The sequence below is a fragment of the Acipenser ruthenus genome, chromosome 7 (assembly GCF_902713425.1).
Source record: "Acipenser ruthenus chromosome 7, fAciRut3.2 maternal haplotype, whole genome shotgun sequence".
Classification (NCBI taxonomy): Eukaryota; Metazoa; Chordata; class Actinopteri; order Acipenseriformes; family Acipenseridae; genus Acipenser; species Acipenser ruthenus.
In genome coordinates, this window is record NC_081195.1 from 34,979,609 (window position 1) to 35,000,319 (window position 20,711).

At 39.1% G+C, this 20,711-nt stretch overlaps 1 protein-coding gene across 7 annotated transcripts in view; it reads left to right on the forward strand.

The window, feature by feature from the left end:
• LOC117414964 (ELKS/Rab6-interacting/CAST family member 1) overlaps nucleotides 1–20,711 on the forward strand; it is a 374,494-nt gene that overhangs the window by 342,952 nt on the left and 10,831 nt on the right. The gene's annotated exons all lie outside the window — the stretch shown is intronic.

The window sequence follows — 20,711 nt, forward strand, 5'->3', positions numbered from 1 at the left end:
CACATCTAAAGAGTTGATACTGTTTATTAGAACTGTGATTTACAAACACGAGCTTTCAAGATCTCAAAACTGCACATCTGAATATGTAATGAATGGATGTGCATGGTGGAGGAAATGATTCGCTACAATTACTTTATCAGAATAGTGGAATAATCGGAGCAATGATTCAGAATAATTTCCTGCTGCTCTGCATGCCAGCTGGTCACATGATTAACCCCTCTGAAGACAAATACAGTTCACTTTCCAGAATTATCCTTTGCACTAGAGCTTTTCTTAGGATTTGTTGTTTTAATTCAAGCGAGGTACGACTCATTAAAACATTGTTTCTGTAAGCAGAGTGAGATTCCTAGAAGTGAAAGCGGAGCTGTCAATTTTGAAAGGTGTGACCAGCTCAAAACAAGGCCTTTGTTGTTTCGCTATGAAGAGCAGAGATCATTTCCATTTTAAAACAAGGTGCATTCTCTCAAGCATCGCAAACTAGACTGCTAAATCAATACATCCATCTTTGAGATTTAAAGGGAATTCTTTATGGCATGCCCGTGCCTGGTTCCAAATACATTTGTTCACAAAGTTGGGGCTTGAATATGAATTACTGTTTACTGAAGGTTTATTGTTTACAGGGTTTATGCAGTGCAGTTAGACTGGAAATGACCCTAAAGCTGGATTAACATCTAAACAACTGGTTGCACAAAAATGTGTACAACCAAATTGCTTGCAATTGCGTTGTGCATGTCACCTGCAAAACAGCGAGTTAGGAGCGAAACAGGTTCAATCACTAAGACGTGAAACCCTGCACTACATCAGCACCTGTAGAGCGATTTATAAATCACTTTTCTGAAATCAAACGATTAGTGGTTAAAGATCTGAACATATGGAACAATTATGACAAGAACACCACTATCTCTTTTTATTGGGGTTCCTGGGTAAAATAAGTTACTACGTCCTGTGTAGGGGGTCCAAAGATGAAATGTCTTACACAACAAGTATGTCTCGTAGCAGCTGTGAAATTGAAATGGACATGTATAACGTAAGACCAACAAAAAAAAAAGGTTTATATTGCAATCAGTTGAACATTAGGGTCTATTTTACTTTTAAATGTGCAGGTTTGAACGACCTGTGATTTAAACTGTGTGCAATTGGAGCATTTTGTCTTGGAACATGCATTGTACTGCATGGTGTCTTCCAGGGTTCTTCCATTAGTGTGGATTTCAATTTGTATTAGGAGTTTACTCCAGTGCATGCAGAGCGTCATTGTGTATCCAGATCATGCTGCCTTCTGCAACGCTGATGGTGCTCCGATTCCAACGTGGGAACAGGAAGCAAGCGTCAATACACAATGATGATTAGAAGAGAAATTCCTATGATCCCAAATAAACTTGAGAAATGTATTTCCAGTTAATCAGGATTATATTGAAAATATATTGCTGAGATCTGGATTACACAGGACACAGCAGTTAAACCAAAGTTTAATTGTATGAAGGCTGCAGGGATTTCTATAACCCTTGGGAGTTATTATAGATAGGGCTTCATTTTTTGGTGCTTATTTTTACTATTTTCGAGTTTTATGATAATCTCTTTTTTTTCACGGCTTTCGCTTTTTATATACTGTATAAAATTATTGTTTTCGGTTACTTTCCAAAATTCTTTGGCGTTTTTTTTCTGTCGCGCTATGTATAGTAACTTGGCTGTACTTGCACAGTGTAATTGTACCTTCTTTCCTTTGCTGTCTTCCACAATGAAATCTCTTCTGGGGGTTTTGTATGTCTAGGAATTTTTTTACATTTCACCACAATTTGCAATTCTGTTTTAAATTCCACGAGCGTTTAAATACTCCATATCGGACTGTAATGTAGCTTTAAATCTCATGAGCAAGAACAATTCTTTGTTTCTAATTGTAATATCGTTTTAAATCTCGCAAGCGTGTTACAATCCTCCAATAAAAATGTAGGAATTTGCTGCCACTCAGTAGTTAGGGTGGGTTTAAAGTATTCAGAACGAATCAATGTGAGATACAAGTCAGGAAGGAGGGACATTGCCCAACTGCACTGGGAACGTTTATTTTCCACGGTGAAAGGGTTCAAATCAACGTGAATTGAGTAGCCATTTCCAGTGTTTTTCCAATGTTTATTTGATATACACCAATTTCATTTTTTTTGTATCAGGCGTGTTTTATCGTTTTTTATCAATTAAAACTGAAACTGAGTCCTAATTTATAGGGAAGCAGTTTTTTTTTAGTCACAGTTTTAAAAACAAAAAACTCCAGTTTGTGTTATGATAGCATTCTGTTTAACTTTCCATAAGCATGAGTGTTTCTCTGAACAAACTGTCCTGTGCTCTAAAATAGTGTAATAGGGCTGTATAATGCAGTGCACTGAAGTCAGTTTTTCTGCATGCTGTAATCTGATTGCATAGTTGGTAATTCAGGGTGTGAACACTTTATTAGGAACTATTAGGCGATAAAGCAGCCTGATCAGTGTACTGTAGAGGAGCTGAACCACGAAACTGCTCAGCTGGCTGACTGTGTGCAGTATATAAGGCCAAGAGCAAATTGGCTGTTAGTTTAGTTAGTTCGTTTTTATCTACACAATGATTAAAATAAGTGATTCCTATAAATACACACATAATCTATACTTTGAAGTTTGACTGCAAAGACTACTGAGTAATAATTAGGCTAGAGTATACAAAAAACATTGGCAAATGTTGGAACAGCAGTAAGCATCCCAGAAATGATGAGGGAATGTGCTCTCTGAAAGGGTTAAATCAATACATCCATAACTATTAGTCACTCAATATTGTTAAATTCAGAAATACTGAAAAACTTGCTGGCAATGTTAAAAGATAACATTGCAAGCAGACCTACTGCACGTAATGACTACTGAGCAATGCAGACGATCCTTTATGCAAAGCTGACATTGCATTTACACTACAGTATGTATTTTCACAGTGTTATTCGATATTCATGTTTGTGTTCATACAATCCAATCCAAATTTAGATACTTCTTTTATTAGTGAATGGCTTATTTTCAATGGGGCAGTCACGCCAGACCAGGGTTTATTTTAAACTGTATATTGGAGGTGCTTTGCTGTTAATGAAGTCCAGAAAGCCTGATCATTATTATACCTTTAAGAAGTACTGAGTCGATGTAGCGGTAATGGATGCATTTTGTTGACAGATGTGTCAATGGTTTGTTTTTCCTCTGTAGATAAGTTTGTATAAATGTCCAGCAACCATTGTCAAAATGACTACAAGTGTGTTGATGGCAGTGAGACCACAAAGTGATGGGCACTGGTACGAGCCATTAACTCTTTGAACACTAGTAACTTTCCAAGACAAGACGACTCAACTAATTGAATGGTTTCAGTGTATGTTATGCAAATGACTCTTAGAAGACTGTGACAGTGGCATAGCCAAGACTGGGGTGGGTTAATGGGAGTTTTTTTCCTAGACTGCACTAGCAGCTTGTCGTTTTAAAGTGATTTTTTCATTCTTGAAATAATTAGTGACTGAAATAATTAATTAGTGCTCAATATATTTTTTAAAAAGTGCTTTTTAATATAAATATGTTTTGGGTTAAACCTGATTAAAACCTGATGTCTATCCCCTCCTCAAGTTAAGTCCCATTTTTTTAGATATCGATAAGTCAAAATGAGCACATTGAGGCAGGAAATGAATAGATGGGCATAATTATAAATTAATTTACAAAAGGGATGACTTCTGAGTAGGTAGATGTGCACAAAAGATTACTATTGAATTACAGGGATGGAAATAAGAGTCTTATTGCATAGCAGTTTCACCTATTCCAGGCATTTAATATGAGCTTGATTAGCCCCCGTGTATAGATAACAAACTCAGGGTTGTCTTATTAAACATAGTATAACCAGGAATGGATCAGTCTGCTATGCAATAAGAGCTATGAATAATCAATTCCTTCAAGGACCCATATTCTAGTATGAAATGATTGCAGGACACTGCAGCATTAAGTAAGGAATGCGGAACCTGAATGACTGGGACAGGAATCCCCCCCCCCCCCAACCCTCCTACCCAGTAAATAATGGTGAAAACCAGATTGCAATAAGGTTAACACAAATAGTCCTTGTCATTTTCTCTTCAGGGTTCTTTCACTATTCTGAAGCATGAAATCATCAACCAGGTGACGTTGGTTTCAAATCCCATCTGAGTCGTTGACCCCGTATTGACCCCTGCCACAGTCAATCTCTTGACCTCTGTGTATCTCAGACTCATCCGTTTGTAAGAATAAAAGTAATCCCACCCCCCTCCACACACACACACACACACTCACTCAAACATAACAAGGCTTGTATTGTCTTTGTCTCTGGTTGTGTTTTTTTTTTTTTTCTTAAAATTTATTGACCAATTATTATTATTTATTTTCCCCCAATTTGGAATGTCCAATTATGTTTTTTCTCCTCACCGGAGCGAGTCCCCACACAGCACAAACGTTCTGAGGGCATATGAGCATCCTCCGATCTCACAAGCCTAAAGCCAGAATCGGTTTTACACCGAGCAATCCAGAGCAGAGGTGGGAGGGTTACTGATCCCGGAGAACAGAGATCATCCCTGCCTCTTATCCACTCTGAATGTGCTCAGTGTCTGGCCAGTAGGGTTCGCTGTTACACAATGAGGAGAAGCAATCCCTGCCGGTTTCCCATCCCCCACCCAGGGAGCGTCAGAGCCGATGTGATTGGGCAAAAGGGTTGGGGTTTTGTTGCAGTTCCTCGCGCTTCTGCCCCCCTCTCTCTTGTCTCAGCGGCCTCTTGTACTGATGGTTCAAGCTGTGAGCTAAGCAGGCATGTAATGTGTTTCAGAGGATCGCTGGGAAGTGGGGTCAGTGAGGCCAGAAAACCGGGGGGGAGGACGGGGACGGACTGTTAATTGAAAGATAGGGTCCCTGCGTTTCCTAAATCTCCAGGCCCTGCTTCAGCACAGACTAAATCCACGTTTCACTCTTTTAGCGCTGACATACTTTGCAACTATTTCAAAGTCAGGGAGTAGAACGTGGGTGCATAATGGAAGCTGAGTAAGAGTTAAGGGCAGAAAGTAGGAAGCATTGTTTTACACAGAGTTATAAATGCATGGAATAGCCAACCAGGTGAACCCTTTTTTGTGTTTTTGATTATATTATAGTCCCTATCTTTCATAGACCTGCTGTATATAGAGGTCTTGTAAGAATTGAGTCGTCTTCTTTGTCTACAGTATATACAGAATTGCCAAGTCTATCTCATTAAATAAAGAATAATATAAAATGTATGAAAAACAAATTCTGGAAGCATTACTACTACGTCACATAAAAAAAGGAATATTAAAATGCAGTTTCCCACAATAATAATCCAGGACTTACTTGGAGCACTTCATATTGTTAAGCGTTTTAGCATGTGTGGGATGACAAGGAGTTCTGTGTGTTTTTTACCTGCAGATTTTGGAAAGGAGATTTGGTTTTCGTGGGGTGAGGAAGTAAAGATATTTATACAGGCTGTTCCAGGGCAGCCCCGTCATCATGTCCTGACAGGTGTGTCCAGGAGCTCCTGGCACACCCCATGCTGGCTGGTGTACGTCCCTGTAGGAATGCCATCAGGCTGTCCGTGATGCAGTACAATACGATATAATCGTACAAATAGGTGCACGGACCTACACTTAGGTACATGTTGTTTTCTGAAAAAGCTAATCCTTATACAGGCCCGTCTCAGAGTCTAGACAACCCCATGGTTAAAGATAAATATAAATGCAAAGCGTGGGGATCGAGATGTTTATAAGCATGTTTTACTGTGGTCAGCTGTGACTGTAACATTGATAAAAGACCACATTAAAGCCTTGTAATTGGATTTCTAATCAACTTTTGTCTTTATCTTAAAATAGCCCCACATACAACTCCCATTACATAAGTTTATGCGCCTGTTTGCTTAATTATACGTCAGCAATATTGTCACCAGTCCTGCCTTTCTTCTGGTGAAGATGTTTTGGTTCTTTTGCTTGCATTTTAGACTTCAATTTGGAACATGCAGGAATCTCAAAGAGAAGGCTGCAGGTGAAATGTTGCCACTGCTGCTTCCTGCTACCTCACCACTCAGTGTGTTGTAGTTCTACCATGTGACCTGCAGCAAAGGCACGAAGATGTAGCGGGTTGTATATAGCTTTGTATTTGAAATATTTACATATCCCAAATTTGAAAGGGACTTGCAGAGAGTAGTCTTAAAGAGAAAGTAATGGGGTTCCAAAAAATATGGCGTTACACGTCTCCACATGTTGCTACAACTGTTTAAATAACATGTGTAATTTTTCTTTTCATTGTTAACATCCTGATAACTTTTAAAACCTGTAACATTAAAGTCTGTTTTCAAAATGGCCGGTCTAGTGCACTGGGGTTTGAGATCTGTCATCTAAATCACTGCAGGAAGAGTGATTTAAAATATATATATATATATATATATATATATATATAATTTTTTTTTTTTTTTTTTTTTTTTTTTTTTAAAAACATAACAATAAGTGCTCTGGCTTTTCTGTTCCATACCACAACATATGATGCTCTTCCATCACCACAGAACCTAAACCTCTGGGTAGGAGAGGATCCCTCATGTCCTTTGTGTTCATCACTTGCAACATTAAGGCACATTTTGACAGGATGTAAGGTGGGTCTTAGCCAAGGACGGTTTACATGGCACCATGACCAGGTGCTGCGATGTTTGGCCTTAGCATTAGAAGACAAGGGTAACATGACCAATAAGTTGCCACCAGTTCCATCAAAACATTACACACAAAATATTCCTCTGCCCAGGAGAGCAACCAACAAGAAAAAGTGTTAAAACCATGCCTCGCCCAGGACTACTGGATGCTGCTAGAGACTGGAAAATGCTGGCAGATGTTGGTCAACAGCTTATTTTTCCACCTGAGATTGCCACCACTAACCTTCGACCAGACATTGTCTTGTGGTCTGGATCAGCACGCTTTGTTCATCTGGTAGAGTTAACAGTGCCATGGGAGGATGCTGTAGATGAGGCGTATGAGAGGAAGAAACTGCGGTATGCTCAACTAGCCACTGAAGCGGAACAGCGAGGACGGAGAGTCCGGGTTTACCCAGTGGAGGTGGGTTGTAGAGGATTTGTGGCTCTACAACCCGGTTTCTCAGAGATGTCGGGTTCAGTGGCCAAGAGTTGCATTGTACAGTGAAGAACTTATCTGAAGTAGCAGAAAGGAGCAGCAACTGGCTGTGGTTGAGACGGAAAGATTCTGGCTGGGGATCTCAAGCACAATAGAAAGAAAGCAACGCTGATGTACGGGTAAGTAAGCTGGGCTGAGTTGAGTAGGGGGTGCTGGGACGCCAGAATCACTGTTGAGCCCTCTTGATGTGTCGTGGGCTTGTCGACGAAACACAGAGGATGGAAGGTGCCCACTTGAAGACCCCAGAGATGTACCCTACTTAGCTCAATCCAGACGGTTGTGATTCTGATGCGCTAGGGAGGCCGCACTGTGGTTGATCCCCGGGGCCAGCATCGCAACCGTTGTGTGTGCTGATGCGCTAGGGAGGCAAAATAAGCTGATCCCTGGAGCCAGCATTACACTTCAGCCATCAACACCATGCAGAAGGATATCTACATCAGATGGAAAGAAACGCAAATGGATGGAGATGCAGATGGATCACATTAGTTTACTGCTTATCTTGGCGAGAGCCGAGTTCAAATCTGCATGAAGTTTTTAACATCTACTCTCATGTAATGGAAGTCTTGCTGTGTTACCTGTTTGACAATGTGGGCAATAATCCTTACACTGTCAGCACTAGAGCGGACATTTTGAAAAGAGCTTTGAAACCAACTTTAAAGTTATGAGTGTAAAAAGCTGTCCGGATGTTAACAATGAAAAGAATAATGACAGGTGTGTTTTTGAAACAGTTGTAGCAACACGTGGGAACGTGTAACGCTATATTTTTCGGAACCCCGCTACTTGGTCTTTAATGGTGGTCTTTACCTTGTGCTGGTCACCAGAAGCAGAGAGATTTACTGTACAATATCAGCAAATGTAATTGAAATAATCATACAGGAAGAATGTTTGTGACACATCGAGGCAGCAGCTGGGTTACAGAGCTCACACACACAGACACACTAATAGATTGTTTAGTATGACACTCAATGTTTAAAAACAAGTGGTTCCCTTTCCAGTTAGCCCACGTATGTTACCATAACGCAATAAGTTTGAGGACAAACACTCAGTTTCCTGTCTGGGTTCAATTTCTGTGTGGCAGTTATTAGGAGCCTAATTGAGCCCATGTGCTCTGAAAATGTGGGCATGAATAGGGGGAGGGGGGCTGATTATCCATAACACAGGAAATTAACTTTATAGTGTTGTGATGGGATAAACAGGCTTTTTAAAAAAATCTGTGAAAGCAAAGCAGATTAGCATAAAATAAGATTCTGTTGAGAATGTATTTTTGCTAATGGAAGGCAGAAAATGATTTTTTCTTTTTAAAGTGTGATTTGCTGCACAGTATTATTAGCTGATAAGTAGCTGGGCTACTGCGAGTCAACCCATTTTTAACACTATTTTAAGTTTATTACTCAAAGTGTTGGCGATTTCCTCCACTTACATACCTTCAGCACGCCAAGCCTGACGGCCTTTCAGACATTGTGGCCAAGCGGAATTCAGATAAACTTATTAAAAAAAAAATCCAAAAAGTGTAATGTATAAAAATGTGAGACATTTACAAGTGTTCAGTGCGCTGTTAACTTTTTATTTACAAGACTGGTGCTTCCTGTTTAACTTAACTTTGCGAGGGACCCGGGGAGTTGGTGGGAGTTAGTTTGTCACTTACCTCCTGGGCCTGTTTCCATGGTGATTTGTCTTTAAGGATTCCCTTGAAGTTTTGGCCTTGGCAACTGAGTGTATCCATAACCCAAGCTATACCCACAGGGACCCCAGAGCTTTGTGGACCCACATAATAGAATACAAAATTCAAACTGCCATATTCCCATCTGTACCATGAAACTAGTCTGTAAAACTCAATCTAGGCTACCACCATGAATATGAATTGGAGAGATCAAGGTCTGCCAGCCTGCAATTCTAAATTGGGGCTGACTATCAGAGTCCCAATTGAAATCGATCTACCCAGTGGCATACGAGGCCAAAGACTAGTCCACTACCAGAATGTAATCATGAAGATCAGTACACATTATTACAACCTGTACCTACATGTAGTCTGACCCTGGCAGTATTTGGATGGTTGATCTCCAATCCAAACTGGGATCCACAGTGTGTGACATGGGGCTCTTTATTTTCCCTCTTCACTCAGAGTTCAATCAGTGATCCAGAGGATTAAACAGACTTTTTGTGTGCTCTGCAGATGGTGTTCTTTCAAGGAAGAGCCTGGTGTGTTCTATAGGATTAAGGCAGTCCTTGTTGTAGTTTGGTATTACTATTTATCAGTGTAGTGGCCTATACCACATAGTACTACAGATTGGAAGGGAGCTTGTGGTGTATTCTAGGTATCTTTATTCCAAATCCTCATTGGCGCATTCCTTTTGACAATGAAAAAGTCACCCAAAGAAGTTACAAAACCAGAAATCAATTTTTTTTCCTTGTTAGTTTTAGATTTGTAATATTTTAATGACAATTTGGAGTTAATTGGTTTGAGAATCAAGGCTATTGTATTTGCCAACCATACCTGGTGTCTGCTAAGAAATAAATAATAATAATAATAATAATAATAATAATAATAATAATAATCTACTGTACAATGATACCCAGTGCCATGGGTAAATTAAAATACAGTTTTTAAAAAACAGGCTATTTCATAGAAATTCTGATTTTCTTGTTAATAAAAAATTAGCGCTTATTTCTAGAAACTAAAACACAATGAAGGTATGTAAAATGAAAGACTAGCCGTAGCCGTGCAACGTTAGCGATTCCATCCTTATTGTAGCACCACATGATTCCTTGAAATTTCTGAACCAGTGCCACTGATTACTGTGCCGTTCTGTCTCAGATCAGCCTGCTGCTGTCTGGGGATTAAAGCAATGACATGTTATTAATTGTACTGTACCTTTCTTTGGGTGTTTTTTTTTTTTAAAGGAAACGAGCTTGGTGGATATTTATATGTTCCGGTTCTCTGGTTGTATCCAGCACAGATGCTGAATTTGATGAGGAATTCTTCTGGTTTCTATTAGACGGCCCAAAGAGCACCTTCTGAATGTCAGCATGTTGACAGCAAGATACTGATCAAGTGAAAACATGTTTTATTTTTTTAATCTCATTGCCTGTGGACAGGCTGTAGAGAGATTCATATAGGATGCAGAAGGGATACTTTATAATATGTTCATAAGATTTATTTTGTTACCTGTTTAATATCCTGTTATGTGTGTTCTCGATCATTCTCGAATGTTGTTTCCATTACCGAGTTATTATTTTTCTCTAAATCTGCCTTTACCTGGCTTTGAGGTGATGTAGGCTTGTCCAGTCTGTCTGGGATTGAACAGACTTTCTCGTACCATTCAAATCAGGTGGCAGTGTGACTTTTTTCAGCTCTGCCGCACCCACCTCCATTACATTTCTGTATAGTAAGTTTGGCTGGCGGTGTTTGAATGGAATGGGGAAGGCTTTTCAGCCCCGACGGCTAGGATTTTCCAGACAAGGTAAAAAAATAAATGCAAGCACCAGGGTTAATACTATCCCTGCCAAATACATGTGCAGACTGTGGTTGGGACTTAATTGATTCATTAACAATCAATTAAGCCCAGTCACAGGTGTATATAATAAGGAGCAGTCTCTCCACTTGTGAGGAGACGAACCCAGGGCAAGGAGCAGAGCACAACAGCTAAACCAAGGACCACAGTTCTCCTGTTTATTTCCCAGACTGAAAGCAGGTAACTGCCTCCGTAACACCCAGAGACGAGTGCCTGCCAGCGAGCATCTACAGCTGTGCCTGCTAACAAAGATAACACTTGTTTCCATACTTTCTCTGCCTGGGCTCCATTGTATATAGTCTTGTCATATTTAAAGACGCAGTACCATTTATTTTGATGAACATTTATTTTTGTTATGTTTGTAAATAAATATGCACAAGAGTGCTTAAACTGCCTCCTTTCGCCTCTGCCTGCTATTATTGCAATAGTTCAAGGCTGCACCACAACGCTGCCCGTTCACAGAAGCAACAATAAGTAATGAGTGTGTTCGGAAATAAACTTATATTACTTGAATTGGGTAGGGAAAGGGAAACTTGTCCTGGAGTTTAAATACTAACTCTCAACAGGGAGAGAGAGAGAGAGATGTGTAAGTGAAGCGGAGCATGTCCAGAGCTCAGCTGATGCTGGGGATTCAAGAAAAAGAAACTCCTGCAGCAGCTCCCAGAGAAAGGACTTCCATTTCTGCACATGAAAGGGGCCTGTTTCCTTTTGAAAGAATCATTGTTTGCTCTCAAAATAAAATATAACATTCAAGATTTGGAGGAAGGGGGTTTTATGTAGATTTATTGAAGCATGCGTGATGGGTTTTGCAGCCGACCCCACCAGTAATGGGAAGACAAGCTGGAGGCCCAGAGAGAGAGGAGGGGCTGGGGGCATCTTATCATCAGCGGTGGTTTGGGGAAGTCATTTTTCATAATAAAATTTAGAAATACTCAAAGAAAGTAAATAATTTCAGTGAAAATGTTTCGGCTGTAAGTGTTTTCAATGTCTTCAATGCTGGAATGTGTGTTGAGTCGCATACCTACATCACTGGGTGTCATGGACTCCTCAGAGAGTTGCTGATATTATTAGACACCTTTCTGAGGTGTGAAAGGTACATCCGGTAGACAAAGAAAAAAAGGCAATTTTGTATATGTAAACAATTAAAAGGTAAAAAAAAAAAAAAAAAAAAAAAAAGGTTACAGGGAGAATTGCATATTTGGTGATCAGGCTGTCTATTTGGGGGGGGGGGGGGGTCACCCAGAGGTCATTGTTTAATTCTCTATTATTCTGTAAGAGTGATTTGAGAAGCATACCATATATATACTCTGTGTGTGTGTATATATATATATATATATATATATATATATATATATATATATATATACACACACACACACACACACACACACAGAGTGCCTTGAACTTTTTTCACATTTTGTTGTGTCAGTGCCTCAGCGTTTCATGCATTTAAATGAGGATTTAAAAAAAAAGGTGAACTTCCGTCCCAGTTTCAGCTTTCTTGCAGAGGGCAGCAGTTTTTCCGCAAGGACTTCTCTGTACTTTGCTCCAGTCCCTGCCGATGAGAAACATCCCCATAACATGATGCTGCCACCACCAATCTTCACAGTAGGGATGGTGTTCTTTGGGTAATGCGCTCTGTTGGGTTTGTGCCAAACACAACGCTTTGCATTTAGGCCAAAAAGTTCCATTTTAGTTTCGTCAGACCACAAAACTTTTTCCCACATGGCTACAGAATCTCCTGAGTGTTTTGCTGCATACTTCAAACGGGATTCAAGGTGGGCTTTCTTGAGTAATGGCTTCCTTCTTGCCGCCCTACCATACAGGCAAGATTTGTGGAGTGCTTGGGATATTGTTGTCACATGCACACTTTGACCAGTCTTGGCCTGTAGCTCTTGCAAAGTTGCCATTGGCCTCTTGGTAGCCTCTCTGATCAGTCTCCTTCTTGCTCGGTCATCCAGTATGTAGGGACGGCCTGATCTAGGCAGGGTCTCGGTGGTGCCATACACCTTTCACTTCTTAATAATCGTCTTAACCGTGCTCCAAGGGATATTCAAGGCCTTTCATATTTTTTTTATACCCATCCCCTGATCTGTACCTTTCAACAACTTTGTCCCAGAGTTCTTTTGAAAGCGCCTTGGTGCTCATTGTTGAGTCTTTGCTTTGAAATGCACTACCCAGTAGAGGGAACCTACAGGAGCTGCTGAATTTATCCTGAAATCATGTGAATCACTACAATTTAACACCGGTGGAGGCCACTTAACTTGGTGTGTGATTTTGAAGGCGATTGGTTACACCTGAGCTAATTTAGGATTGCTATTACAAGGGGGGTGGACACTTATCCAACCAAGCTATTTCAGTTTTTATTTTTTAATTAATTTTCTACAAATTTCTAGAATATTTTTTTCTTGGAAGTTGTTGGGTAGGATGTGTAGATAAATGAAAAAAATAACTATTTTAATGCATTTTAATTCCAGGCTATAAGGCAACAAAAGGTGAACATTTTGAAAGGGTGTATGTGTATGTGTATATATATATATATATATATATATATATATATATATATATATACACACACACACACATATATCTAATATAAAGTTGTTGCACCATAATAACAGCTTCCAGCTCCCAGTTTAGTTCAATACCAAAAAATGCTTTTGCCTTAATATTCAATAAATGTCATTTGGACAAAATACTGGAAAAGGCTGCATCAGTCTGAATAGCTTAAGCTCCCTTTTTATGTCAACAATTCTATTAATTAAATTGCTCAGTAGCCATATCTGTAAAATGGTCAATTTGTGAATTATGGCAGTCAGGCTCTGCTTGTGCAATTTTGAAAAACACATGCAGTAATAATATGTTTTTATTACTGCAGATTTGAAACACACCTCTGCATTAACAGTGCGTTACATTCTTCCTATCACCCATGACCACGAAATACTCAACTTAATACAAATCAATGACAAACCTTTCCATTGGAAGTCTTTCGCAATGTCTTAAATATTGGAAGTTTTCTAGTTAAAACGTTTCTTCATGAGTTGAATTTATTACATTGATTCCTCCTGGCTGAACAGGTTTATTAAGCAGGTGTACGCAGAGTGCTGTGTGGGAGGCAGGTGTAAATGTATATTGATTGAGACAGAAAAACGCCACTTTTCCAGATGCTTCCCACGCAAGCACTTGCAGTTAATAAATTGGCTCCCCAATGGATTCCCAGTAGCTCCGCACTCCCCAAGCCTTCCTCTTGAGCAGGGGAGCTTTTAAACAGATTACACAGCTGCTTAGCTCACAGCTTGAACTGTCCTTCCCAGATCGGAGGGTCCGTTTTACATACTCCTTGTCCACCAGGCTTGTATCGGTGCTCCCTGTCTAGATGATAAACACAATGGGTATGGCTTCCTTGTCTCTCTTTTCTTAGATAAGCTGCACTTAGTTTGATGTGTAAGTACGCAGAATGCATTTTTCTTGGATATTCTACACGGTCATTAATGAGATTCTGTTAAATTTTGGCAATCGTAAAGTTGTTATTCTGGAATGTGAAACTTTGGGTGTCAGCTTTAGGATACAGCAATGTTTGCATGCTTTGTACTGTGAAGGACTATATTAACATAAACAGTAAAACCTGTACAATCTGGTGTAACTTGTTACCGGTAAATTGTGCCGGATTATACAGTGTGCTGGATTACAGAGGTACTAAAGAAAATCTAATACTGTACCTAAAGGTAAAATGACTATTTTAACACTTTAACAACTTTATTGCTGTACATACACAGTATAATAAACACAACAATGTCTCAGCAAACTTTAAACACAACAAAAGCAAAAGATACTGTAGCTCCCTGAACTCATTTGCAGAAACTGTAGGTAATCTATTACTTTTTACAAGGCAATAGTAAAGAGAAGAGGGGGCGGGGGGGCTCTGGTCACTAACTTTCCATGACAACATAAAAATAACTCATGGAAATGTAGCCACATGAGTGGTATGAAAAGAAATGCAAAAGGACATGAACTGTCAGCAGTCTCACCAATCCATTCAGTGCAGTCCCAGAGGGGTTCACATTAAGCTTCCTGTAATTCATCTCATATAAAATAATGGGCACTCGGAAAGGTAAAGTATTCTGTGAGCCGCAGAGCTGCGCTGACAACGCTGTATTTTGTGTCAGAGCTGACGAGGTTCATTAGTTTACAGTGATGTTTCAACACCATTTTGTTTAACAGCCTTCAACACATTGGACCGAAGCGTTACCTCCAGTCTCAAATCAACATCTAGTTTTTTGGGTTTTTTTAAAGGAATAAAAAATCGTGTAAATGTTACAAAATGTGAAGCAAGCACTTTGAGAATGTTTGTTTAAAATAATCTGGATTATATGACTTCATTGTTTGGTTATACTTTTGTAAAATTAACAGACATTTATCTGCTCAAGAATAGTATAGTGATCTAAAAACTTTAGGTTTGTATTAGCATCAAGCCTGGTAGTGCTGTTCATGAGCCAGCTGCTGTACTTAGAGAGCAGACTCGTGCACCACAGTTGTGTGAACTCCCAGGGAATAATATGAGATCACCAAACTCTCTTCACTTGAGACCTGAACTGGATTCCAAACACAGCGTTACACAGAGTGCGACCCCAGCGCGAGCTGTCAAACCGAAAAGATTTCCAGCCATATCTCCACATAACAACACAGAACTGTAGAACTCAAGCAGGAGAAGATTGCTCACCAGAGATTATAAAAAGTACTGCATGGGGTAGTGTGTGATAAATGAGAATTGAATGCCCACCCTCGGAGTGGGATGCTTGGGCTCTGGGTTTATGTAGCATCCCACCCCCTAGGGTGGGCGTTCAATTCTCATATCACAAACTACCTCATGCATTACTGTTTTTAATCTCTGCTGCGCAATTTGGCAAAACGTTTAAATATTATCAGAAGTATGCATGTGTGAAATACATGTTGACTGTACAGTAGAAAGTATACAGTGTGTGGTTATTTTTTTATTCGGTATTTCTTTACAGTCTGTTACATATAGACATTAGTGTTGTATTCATGTAGTCTTATACACACTAATATTTATTTAAACCTTTATTGGAGTGCTTTTTGTTATGGGTTATCTGAGTTACCAGTATTCACAATATGTGTTTTTTTTTAAATTTGTAAATGTGTTTAATCTTAAATTTCAAACGTTTATGAAATTAAACAAGAATCTAACATCCCTACTTCTCCTTTTTATATGCAACCAAAACCCTCAATGAAAGAAAATACAGAGTCAAAAACAATAGCGCAACTAGTAACTGATGGGCCATTCAGAATTAACAAAATACCACCACTGTACCAGAAAATATTTCCCACTTAAGACCTCACACTGTCTGCGATCCACCCTCTCATCTTTAGGCTTTTATTTCATTCTCCTATTCTACAAAACATTTGTTATAGTCTTGCCCATGTGACTAACTAGCCACTCACACCTGTGCAAACTTAGTGTCCCTTCAAGGATAATTAGCACACACCCACCTATCTTAATGTAACCATAAAGAGACCATTTAGACGTCTATCAATTGTGGATGGGGTTCACAATCCAAAATAATCGATCTAGTGAATCTCCAACCATTACAACAATTGCAGACATTGAAAAAGGAATTCTAGTCAAATGGTTCTCATTGAATTTCAGCTTCTTTTAGTATTTCTTAATTCAGCTCCTTTTCTTACTGCTCGTTGAGGCCATGCTTGGAATCATCAAACTGATTCTGTGCATCTTTTGTGACCTGTCAAGCATTGCAAGATTAATAGAAAAGAAAAAGTTGCTAGTCTTGCAAGGTGTTCTGTGTAGTCAAGGGGCTGATGGTTTTAGTTCACTTCCTAAGAGTGCTTTCCACGCCTGTCACTATATTTTGTTTTTAAAGAAGCACTGAGTTTCAGTTGAAATCCAGCCACTGTTAATTTCAGTAGCTTCAGATATCATTCTACTTATTGCTTCACTTGTCCCTTGCGTTTTTTTTGATGTTTGTAATTATGTAGAGTCCTGATGTCCCAATATTGAGATAATATCATTTATCTCAATATCTGTCTTTACCTGTCTCCAAGCTTTTCCTGAAACCTGCATAGGACTACTAGCAGAGTCGATGGGTCACACTCTCATTCTGGTTAATTGGTCAAAACCTTTAGGTGAGAAGGATTCAGATTGTCTGCCTTCTGCTGAATGTTGGCAGACAAAGTGAAATCAACTGGGGATGGGTGTGACGATAAATACCAGAATGCATTGCACTTAAGAGTTTATATGAACTGTCCCAAACTATTCCAGTGAAAAAGGAGCCATGTGGTCTACTTCTGTCTGTGAGAACAAATCTATGATCTAAGAGTATGGGGTCCGGAAATCCACCATCCACCATCGAATGAAGTATGTGAGTCTCTAGTGCATTTCTGTCTGTAAAAATATGTAACATGCCAGAGAGGGTCCTAGTTTGTGATGTATTTGATGGTGATATTTAAGTCCGCCAATGTTTGGATCAGTTGAATAGACCCCTATATAATGTGCAAACAGCTATTCATTTTCTTTTTTTCTTTCTTTTAAGGGCGGTGTTTTAAAAAAAAAGATTTCTAACGTGGTTAGCAAGCCTTCTGTCCAGTGCTTCCTAGGCAGGGCTGTAATGGTACACTATTGTCAGGATATGTGCAGTAGCGATACGCAGGTCAGTACATGTGAGGGTCCTGATGGGCTTGTATGACGTATAGCAAGATCAAATTGTCATTGTCACTCTTTGTTCAAGAGACATTTGGTAACCTGCAATGAGCTATGTTGTGCTTTTGGTCTTGAATCATACAAACGATATATACCTCGATTAACAATACGATACAACATGTAAAGACAGAAGCGATTCATCGATACACAATGAATTGGTAAACCCCTTGGTAAGATTACATTTATTATCTTAGTAATTATTTTTAATACCTGTATAGTGGTAGGCATATTTACAGTACTACATTGTAACATATTTGTGTAAGTTTTACATTTTATATGAAAAACAAACGAGGGGACGAGTGGGTTCAATAACTGGGTCTTCAAAGAATATTTTGAGCTGCAGTCTGACCAAACCACAAAAAGAAAAATTCTTTGTAAAAAGTACCTATTTGTAACTGTAACTAGTTCATTTTTTTCAAAGTAATAAGTTACTGTAACTAGTTACAAGTATGTTCCAGTAACTTTTGAAAAGTAACTTCCCTAACACTTATTGTTATATCCTTGTATATGTAATCTGAGTGGATCATTTTGTGAGTCGTAACAGTCTCAAGCTTACAATACACAGCACTGTAAACATCAGGCAGAGCAAATATTCATCTGACAGCTCAGGCCTGTTATTTCAGCTAATTGAATTTAATTGAATTTTTAAATTGTAGCGTGCCCTTAGCAAATGAAAAAAAGATATACAGAATTTGTTCCAAACTGTGTATATTGTTACAGATGTCTTTAGCATTAACCTTGGTAAGTTTTGACATTTTGTGTTTTTAAGCCAAGAATAATAACTTATATGACCTGCCAAATATAAAATTTTCTATGGTCTAAAAACTATGGGTTTTGGGTCATGGAATTTAAATAAAATAAAAAGCTAATGTTACAGTTGCCTGACACAGCTACAGTGTGCTGTATAAACAGCAAGGTCGGGAGAGAAGGATCCCTTAGATGTTTCTTATCCAAAGATTTTCTTTCTTTCTTATCCAGTTGATGAAAGAGTTTCTTTTTGACAGTTTTTTTTTTCTTTTTATGTTTTTTTTCTTTATTTTTTTGTTGGGTTTATTTATTTTTTAATTCAGTAAATCTCAGGCGACGGAGGCTGGGGTTCTGGAAATGTTATGTTCTCTGGTGCAGGTAAAGCACTTTTTATAATACAGCTGACCCTGATAGTACTGTGATACAGCCATCTAAACATCTTAGTCTGTCAATGATGTCACGTTAGGGTAAGCTCTACTGTTTAAATATTCTTATTTAAGTATATATTATAAAAAAGTCTACAGCTCTATGGAATAAGCAGATAATTTCAGCCCAGTATAGTGCACTATCTAGTAGTAATGTCCTCCTTTTAATTCCATTCTCTGCATCACCACAGTCACTGCGTTAGCTGTATATTTGCCTTGATCATCCTTTTGTTCTGCCTCAATGTTGGGAGCGGCTGGCAAGGTCATGGTTTTCGATTCGTTTTTTTGATTTTCCTTACTTGCAAGAAGTATTTGACTGTCACTTTGTGAATAATTTCCCCTCTGCAGTGTTTTCAGGGGCATGTTACTGGCTGCAATGCATGCTGGTCAGTAGAGAAAATGGGCGGGTTGGTTAATGAAAGGAAAGAAGGTTTTGAAGGGACAGGTTCTCTTTTAGGGTGTGTTGCGGAGTGTCTGCCCCTTTGTTTGTTATTTATTTATTTATTTATTTATATATATTATGATTTATGTTTATATTACGGCGAAAGCCTATTTGTTATTGTTTTGTCTTTTTAAAACCTCGTGAGGATGCGTGACTGATCAGCTACTGAGTTAATTCATTGATTAATTGTTGCTAATCGGGAGATGGTCACCTGTATAAAAACCTGCAGCTTTCTGCACTCAGGTGAAAGAGTGTACAGAGGAGAGTAAGGGAGAGCGAGCAAGGAGAGAAAGAAACAAAAACATAAACAACTGCTAAGCGTGCTGGTGTTTACACCAGCACAATACTTATTTGTTCATTTCTGTTTGTTTGGCCAACGCACCTTTTTGTTTAGTGTGTTTGTGTTTGTTTAAATCTTTTGTTTTGTTTATTATTTAATAAAACGCTGCGCGCCGTTGTGCTTCAGCTTTGCCCCGCTACTTCCTGTGTTTCTGGTCTGATGTCACCCCTGCAAGCCATCCTGTTTACAGGGTGAAATGACCAAGGAAGAGAAGCCTTAAACCTCATAGAACTGCATGTATTTACAATATTGCAGTAGTACAAACATTGCTATTGCCCACCCAAAGTAAGTGCTCACAAGAAGACAATAAGAGACTGGGTCAGCTTTTCATACTAATCTCTTATATATACATAATAAAACACTGTACATTTTAATGGACATTTTACTCATATTAAAAACCATGCAGGATAATCCATAACTGCGACTAGATTGGAAGGCGAGGGGCCCCACCGGTCAAAAGGGCAATGTGTTTAAGTGTGTGTTAATTCACTGAGTTTATCAGTGCAGCGAGTGGTAAATCACTCCAAACTATCAGACTTCTGAATATCCCTCCCTGTGACTCTTTCCCAGTCACTTGATGTTGCACCTGCCGGTCGTTTCCTTGCGCCCTCTGACCCCTGCGGAAGTTTCGCTGAGCCGGGCTGGTGGAATGCTCATCAGGAACACGATGGCTATTCCCAATATAGTCGGGTTTCTCATCCCTGGGGTGGGAATACTGTGCTGTCATGCTATCTGTCTCGTGAGATCTCTTCCAAGGAGGGCAGCAGCAGTTCAGTTTTCCAGGCTCTTTTCTTTTGTTTATTTCCCTGCTCACATGTATGTATTAATGTAATGTATATTTTGACTTGGTGAACTTGTCATGGCTCTGTGGCACTAATAGAAGGAGTTTAACAGCTGAAATTACAATGTAGCTCATGTTAGGAAAGAGACTTAAAAATGGGATTCCTCCACCTTTTCGGTAATAAGCTATAGTGATCGAGTTATCCTTCAGCTACACCTGCTATAGTGTTAGAAACAGCAAGCTGAGCACTCTGCTTCCCTGACATGGCTTTATGGAGAATGCTATACAACAAAATCAGTGTATCACAAAGCTACAGTACTCTCTGTACATGAACTTAGTTGTCTGAACTTGAGTGCGTACATGATTTCCTTACGCTGCTTACATATCCTATAACTTGAACATTGAAAAACACACAAAGTTTGTCAGTTAAAAAGTTTGGTTCAGCATAATGAAATACGTAGCATTTGATGTCACCGGTGTGCCGTCCTACATGTCTTGAAGTTTGTGTGAAAGAGTGGAAGAAAAAGTTATAAACTTTCATTGTGTTTTTGTTT